Below are 6,927 nucleotides of genomic sequence, written 5' to 3' on the forward strand. Positions count from 1 at the left end.
GGGTCAATCACAACTTTGCCGTGCGTGCAGGCTTTGTCTCTGGCTGCTCGCTAGGGCTGCGATGCCTTTCCATGCCACAAGATGACGTTCATTGCTCCTTCCACACCGCGACAATATTTACTGCAGTGTTCTATAACGCGGTAGTTGCGTTGCTGAATAACACCGCGTTGTGTAAACTCCCTCGTTACAATGACTAATACAGGGTAAAGCACAGTCCGTGATAACAGCGTGAGATGCGTGTGTCGGCTGAACAAAGACTGAGGCGCGTGGGGAGCATCAGGAAGCATCCAGCAGCATCCCAATGCCTCGTGTGACGCTGTGCCCAGGCAGCCGTACAACCGCACATTCCTACTCGCGCGACGTGGTTCTGTTGACTCAATCGCGTTATATCCACTTAGCATCCGTGTCATAAAACGTGTTCCCTAATACATCCATCGTGCTATATCCAATTGGCGTTATGAAAACACGCGTTGAAGCAGAACGAACTCTATAAACTATTTTTATTTTACCAGGTGAGACCCACTGAGCTATGTGGCTGTTTTCCAGAAGCGACCTGTCCACAAATTATAGATCAGCTAAATGGCTAATCACGTTAGAAATGTGTAGCACCAGCCACAAATACTCTAGACATGGATCCCCTTTGACAGGGTCAGTGTCTACTTAGATTCACTCACTCCGCCTATTGTCATGCGGCGTGTGCAGCTGCGTCGTGACACTTGGTAGAGTGCTGTCTTTGAGGCAGAGAGCTTTACAACCGGGTGCAGTGGTTAATTTGCTTAACAGCTTTACACCGAACTCCTTGCTTGTGGTAAAACATGTTTGCGACTTTGCTGATCGAGAACTATGCAGATTTAGATTTATAGTAACATGTACTTGGTGTGAGATGAACTTCCAAATAATTTCCTTTGCTCAACATCTTGCAATTAATGTCTTTTTAAATGGTCAGCTTAAGTGATTCCGTGATGTTTATGTAACTTTACCATTAAGGTAACCTATGGAGCACAATTATTTCAGTATTATTTTTCATAAGTAAACTTTAAACTGAACCCATATGTGATATTATATTGCCTGATTATTTTATTTTTTAATGTAGTCTACATGCTCTTCTGGGGATATTACCCCACATTTACCATTCATTGATGTTCCCTTTGACATTGGTAATTGGCATTGTCACACCATAGTAATTCATGGGCAATTATGTAATTCTCTCTGTCTATCTCTCTCTGCATCTGTCTGGGTGGGTGTCTCTCTCTGCCGGTGTGTTTTTCTTTGTATGCGTCTTTCGTGTGTCTCTTTGTGTATGACTCTCTCTGTGTGTGGATGTCTCTCGGTGTCTGTGTCTCTCTTTCCTTTTCCACGATGTGGTGTTGTATTTACATGCAAATTCTACCTCTAGCCCTGCCCACTTACTCTTGGGCTGAGCTTATCTCAAGCCAATATAACTTCGTGTTTCAGCAGCTTTCTCGCTATATTTTTTCACCTGATGATGGTTGCTTGTGTTGCGATCGAAACGTCGTGATCTATTATTTTTTCTACCTACGTGACTTTACCGAAAGAACCAAAGAGTATTGTGATTGTAATTTTGATTGTGATTGTTGTGGTGGAGGTGGTGATATTGATGGTGGTGTTAACGATAGCAGTGATTTTGGTGGTTGTAATGGTGGTATTGATGGTGGTAATGGTGGTTGACTATTACCCCTCTCGTGTCCTTCCACCACCAGGTTTAAGAATCTGCTGGTGTCTGTGCTGGAGGTGGACGTCGGATATCTGTGCAGTCTGGAGTGGTGGACAATAGACTTCTGCAGCTCAACCAGGTGGACGCACTGGGCAGGGAGCAAGATGGTGGTGACCTTAGAGACCCACTTACTCCCACAGAGAGCCATAGACTCACTCACAGAGTGCACTCACACAGAGAGCCAAAGTCTCACTGACACAGAGCCATAGGCTCACTCACATGGAGACACATAGACTCACTCACACAGAGAACCATTGATTAACTCATTGTTTTTTTCGGTAAAGTCACATATGTAGAAATACCATAAAATTATATTAAAATAAATCAAGCACGACGTTTCGACCGCAACACAAGCGATCTTCATCAGGTGTAAAAACAAATAGCACTTAAGGTGACATCAACGCAACACATAGAGAGTGTTAAACTGCACGGAGGTAAATACAACAAGAAGATGAGAGACGAGAATTCAAAAAACCTAAGAAAATTTTACGTGATGCAATACCAGTCGGCCAACGACACAGTTAGACACTTGCCTGGCAGACCACGAATTTCAGAAGAGTGCTAAATTTCGTGTTCATCCTCTGGGTTGAACATACCAGCATAGACAGAGTGAACAAATACGAGGTATAAGATAGCAGAAATACATATACAGGGACACAAGAGGTAAGAAGAGGAAAGACGGACAGAGAAGCAAGAAAAAAGGGGCCGGATGGATGAACAGACAGAGGCTTAAAATAAGTAGCAGAGGTGGGGGGAGGGGCCGAAGAAAGCAAGGGGCACCCCACCCACCCCACCCATCCCACCCCACCCACCCACCCCACCCCACCCACCCACCCACCCCACCCCACCCACCCCACCCCACCCCTCCCACCCCTCCCACCGATCCTCCCCCCAACCCTCCCCTCAACGCTCCTTTCACTCCTCCCGTCACCCCTCCACCCCTCTCCTTTCTGCTGCGTAAGGGCCAGAGGCTGAGAGCACAGCAGAGGAGGCTACACGGGGAACTGGGCCGCGTCAGGGGCGAGAGACGCGGGGCGACTCAACACTTCACAGCGGCCTTCATAGATGTGTACTGCTTCATTCATAGGAGCTCAATAACAGCACTTGCCCCACCAGTCTGTGGAGCTCCATGGGGGATGTTTGTGTCGGAGCTCGTGCTGTAGGCATAGACGACGCGCGACCGTGGATCCTCTATAGGGAGCGCTCGTCTGCTGTGGGTCGCATGGAGCTGCACGAGCGGACACCGCCGCAGCGATTCCCATACCGAGTCACGAGATAGGCGCTGGGAAACAATTGCGCTGAAGTGTGTTGCTGGGTGGATGAAGCGAGCACCACCATGGTGTGCTTGCCTTGTATGGTCAGTCGTGTGACTGATTATTATAATATATTAATTCACACCTGTGCACCGTGTCATGGCAGTTTCTCTGTTTTCCTTCATTGCATTTTTATTTCAGAAATATTTCACCTGCAAAATAGATTGAGTTTGAATATCTCATGCGAAAGGGTGCCCAGGGCATGTGGGGTCGTCCAATTGCACAGTGTTTAGCGCACATCACTACACACCCATGGACTAAATCCAGAGGCGAGTGACAAATGAATCAGTTCTGCCCCCCTCGCTTCACCAACCCGCACTAGTCGGCGTGGTGAAATATGGTAAAAAATCAACACGACCGACAGGGCATAGGGTGTCCATTATCCAGAAGGGCTTTACTTTATTATCACATCCACATCTAATTGTGGATTTGGTTATTTTTCTTTAGTTATCTTTGTTGTATAAATACAACTTGACAAGATGTGTACTGCTTCATTCTGGTACATTTACTGTTTTTCAGTGCATTTCAGCACTGGGTGTGTTTGTTGGATTTATTGTTTGTCGATTTTTCATTGAACTGACAAATGGTGTAACCTGGTCCCTTGGGTACCCAGGCCTTCCTATAGTATAACTCCAGGAATCGGCAGATTTTTATTTTATTGTACCAAGTAAGGACCACTGAGCTATATAGCTGTTTTTCAAAAGCAACCTGGCCACAAATCATAGCTCAACGAAGTGGCTTATCACGTGGAAATTTGTAGCAGCCAAATACTGTAAACGCATATTTCTAAATGTGGAGGGAAAAAAACTCGAGGATCCAGAGAAAAACCCACGCCACCACGGGGAGAATATGCAAACTCCAAATATTCAGGCGTCGGGGTAGGAATCGAACCCACGAACTCCTGCATTCCAGGCGAAGGGGATAACTTGTTGCCACCACTGAGCCCCTTGTTAATCTGATGTGGTATACTGGTACAGCACCTGGTGGCCTCGGTCACTTTACTGACCTTTGCACCATTGTGTAGTCGGTTCAATTGAGTCGCAGACATACTCTTTGGAGGCAACAAATTTATTTATACCAACACGAAGGGGTAACTTCCCTTTTACCAGATAACAACCTATGGTGGTGGACCACCAGGCTATCTGCGCTAACACTCTGGGATAGCTACAACGAGCAGGACTCCAGCTTGAGTCCTGCCCATGTGTTGGTGACTCTTCACGGACGTTGAATGTAGATCTTTCAGAAGACAACAGCAAAGCTGAACCCCGGTCCCTCTGGGGACCCGGTTTATATGCTTACCAGTCGTGGCCGGCTCCGCCCTTGGCCACGACTACCTTCTCGATTCCTATTGCAAGATCTCGCCCTGACACGTGACTACCCACTAACCCCAACTTGTGGCCCCTGTGTAGAATTTACCCGTCATGTACCTTCCAGGGTCAAACAAAATGCAATGGCCCACATTAACCTCATTCATGGCTGACACTTTCACACCCCTCCTATAGAGAACAGCACTGCACGCCACACGTGGTGCCACTCAGCGCCATGACTCAGCGCTCACCAAGCCCCACTAAGGCTGGTACTACACCCACATATATGGGGTGTCGGTGATGTAATTACATCGCACGCCGTGCCTCTCAGGCCGGCACTACACAGTGGCATTCCCGATGTCACTACATTACCCCCCTCCCCCCCCCCATTCGTAGCATTCAGCCATCCTGGCTGTCAACTCCCCCTTAAAACTAACCAAGTGAATAAGTTCTATATTTGAAGCTTTCGTGACTGCAAGGATCCATACTCTTTGGTTCTATTCGGTAAAGTCACGTAGGTAAAAAATAAAACAACAAAATTCATGACGTTTCGGCCACAACACAAGTGGCCTTCATCAGGTGAAGGGGACCGTACTGTCATGAGGACAGCGTTGGAGTGAAGACAGTCCAGCCCAGGTCGCGTCCTTTTAAGCTGTGTGGGAGGAAACAAAATACTTTGACAAAGGAATTAGCAACAAATGACCGTAACGCACAAGAGGACCGGCACGCGGGGGGTGTTAAGTGGAACGTAGAGGACCGGCACGGGGCGGGAGTTTACAAATGTAGGTGTGAAGTGAAATAAGCTTCTATGAAAGTTTGGTATATCACTATTTGGATAAATACCATTGAAAATTAGTTTAATGTTTGGTATGATTTAGAACATCTTTCCAATGGTTGCTTAAGTGAATAAGGTGATAAAAAGCGAGTAAAAGTGACTAAACGCTATGTGTGCCTCAATAATTAACAATAACAAATAGCATATAAATACCCAAGCCCACCTATACAATATATGCACTAGCTACAAATGTACAGAACAACACGAGAAAGTATAAAACGCGAATGCACGGAATCCCCTCCATCACCAACAACTCCCATCCTCACTGTGTAACAATACCCATAAGCACAACAAAGGCTAGGTTCAGCCAATAACCGATATGGCCTACTGAGTGTGACAAGCAACTGATGGTGTGGGAGTGTGTGTGCATGGGTGTCACAAAATCCGAAGAGTTTTTGAGCGAGTCCTCGTGGCTGGGCCTCCAGTGGAGGTGGGCTCACTCTCTCTGGAGGTCCCAGGGGGAATATGCAACTGTCCAGTCGAAGAGCAGTAGGCCGGGTCGACGGGTTTTCCTCTCCCGAATCAAGTGAAGACAGCGCAGGCGGCGGCTTGGGGGACATCAGGCGCGCGGCACCTGAGGGAGGAAGCACACGACTCCGCTGAGGACCAACCTCAACGTGCACACATGCCAGCTCGCTGGACACATCTGTCCCTCGGCGCCCACAGTGTGGAGATGGAACAAACTCACAGGGAGCAATAAAGGGCTTAGGGCAAGAGGAGTGTGCAAACCAACTCCGCCGCCCCAAGCGGATCTGGACACACTGCAGTCGAATGACCCGAATCACATCAACCAGCCCTCTCCAGGGTTTGAGCAAATTGGGCGATGTACCCAACGGTACCTGTGGACAGTGCAACCAAGCTTTGTCCCCAGAGCTTGGTTGCACTGAAGTACGGAAGCCCCTCAGCCATTCATTGGCCAATCGGCACAAATCAGAATTTACCCTGGAAGTCTCCCGCACTTCGCAGCACACGGAGTCAGAGATTTAAGATTTTGCCTTGTTGGGTGCAGCTTGTAACTGAACATGAATCAGGGGGTCGTGTTCTCGCTGACCTGATGACTCAACATGGAGGTCAGAGTCCTGTGCAGCCACCTCAACCATACCATCCGTCTGCGGATTGTGCGGTGACATGCGTACTTTCTTGGTTCACAACTAACGCACACCTCTTGCAATAATTTTGAAGAAAATGTTTTGCCCTGATTGTTCAGAAGACGTTCGGGAGCACTCTTGTCCATAATGTAGTGGGTAATAAACTGGAGGAAGCTTACTCTGAGGCAACACATTTATTATAACATTAACAGGTTATTACACAATGGGGTAATGGCCCCTTTCACCCGATACTCTATGGAGGTAGTCCCTCCAGACTAGCTTGCCTCTCACTGGCTATCACGGCATCTATACTGCTGGGGCTTGAGTCTTCCCTTGAGTCTTCACGGGTTATCAGCTGGAGCTTTCACTGGTACAAGCTCGAGCCGACCCTAGCCAGGGGTTCTGCTCTGCCCATTGGGCTCTTCTCTTCAGGGCTCCAGGATGCTCTTCAGTCTTCGGCCGGACAACAACTGCTGGGACCGCTCAGGGACCTGACTTATATATAGGCTCCTGGCTCACTCCGCCCCTGGCCACGCCTTCCTTCTAGGACCGTCTCCGAGGGTCTGGAGAATGACATCATCTCCCCAGCCCCCTTCCCGGGATCTGGGGTCCCGACCGTTGGTCACGATGCTCCCCCAGGGATTGCCTT

General features: G+C 48.2%; 1 long non-coding RNA gene across 1 annotated transcript; it reads left to right on the top strand.

Annotated features, from left to right (window-relative positions):
• Positions 1 to 1,681: 1,681 nt before the first annotated feature.
• LOC142908495 (uncharacterized) lies at positions 1,682 to 3,528 on the top strand. The gene is made up of 2 exons (XR_012931812.1): positions 1,682 to 1,814; positions 2,698 to 3,528. It is a non-coding gene; the product is annotated as an uncharacterized LOC142908495 (long non-coding RNA).
• Positions 3,529 to 6,927: the final 3,399 nt, after the last annotated feature.

This window comes from Petromyzon marinus (assembly GCF_048934315.1).
Source record: "Petromyzon marinus isolate PM22_M1 ecotype Great Lakes invasive population chromosome 84 unlocalized genomic scaffold, UKy_Petmar_22M1.pri1.0 chr84_unloc.4, whole genome shotgun sequence".
Taxonomy (NCBI): Eukaryota; Metazoa; Chordata; class Hyperoartia; order Petromyzontiformes; family Petromyzontidae; genus Petromyzon; species Petromyzon marinus.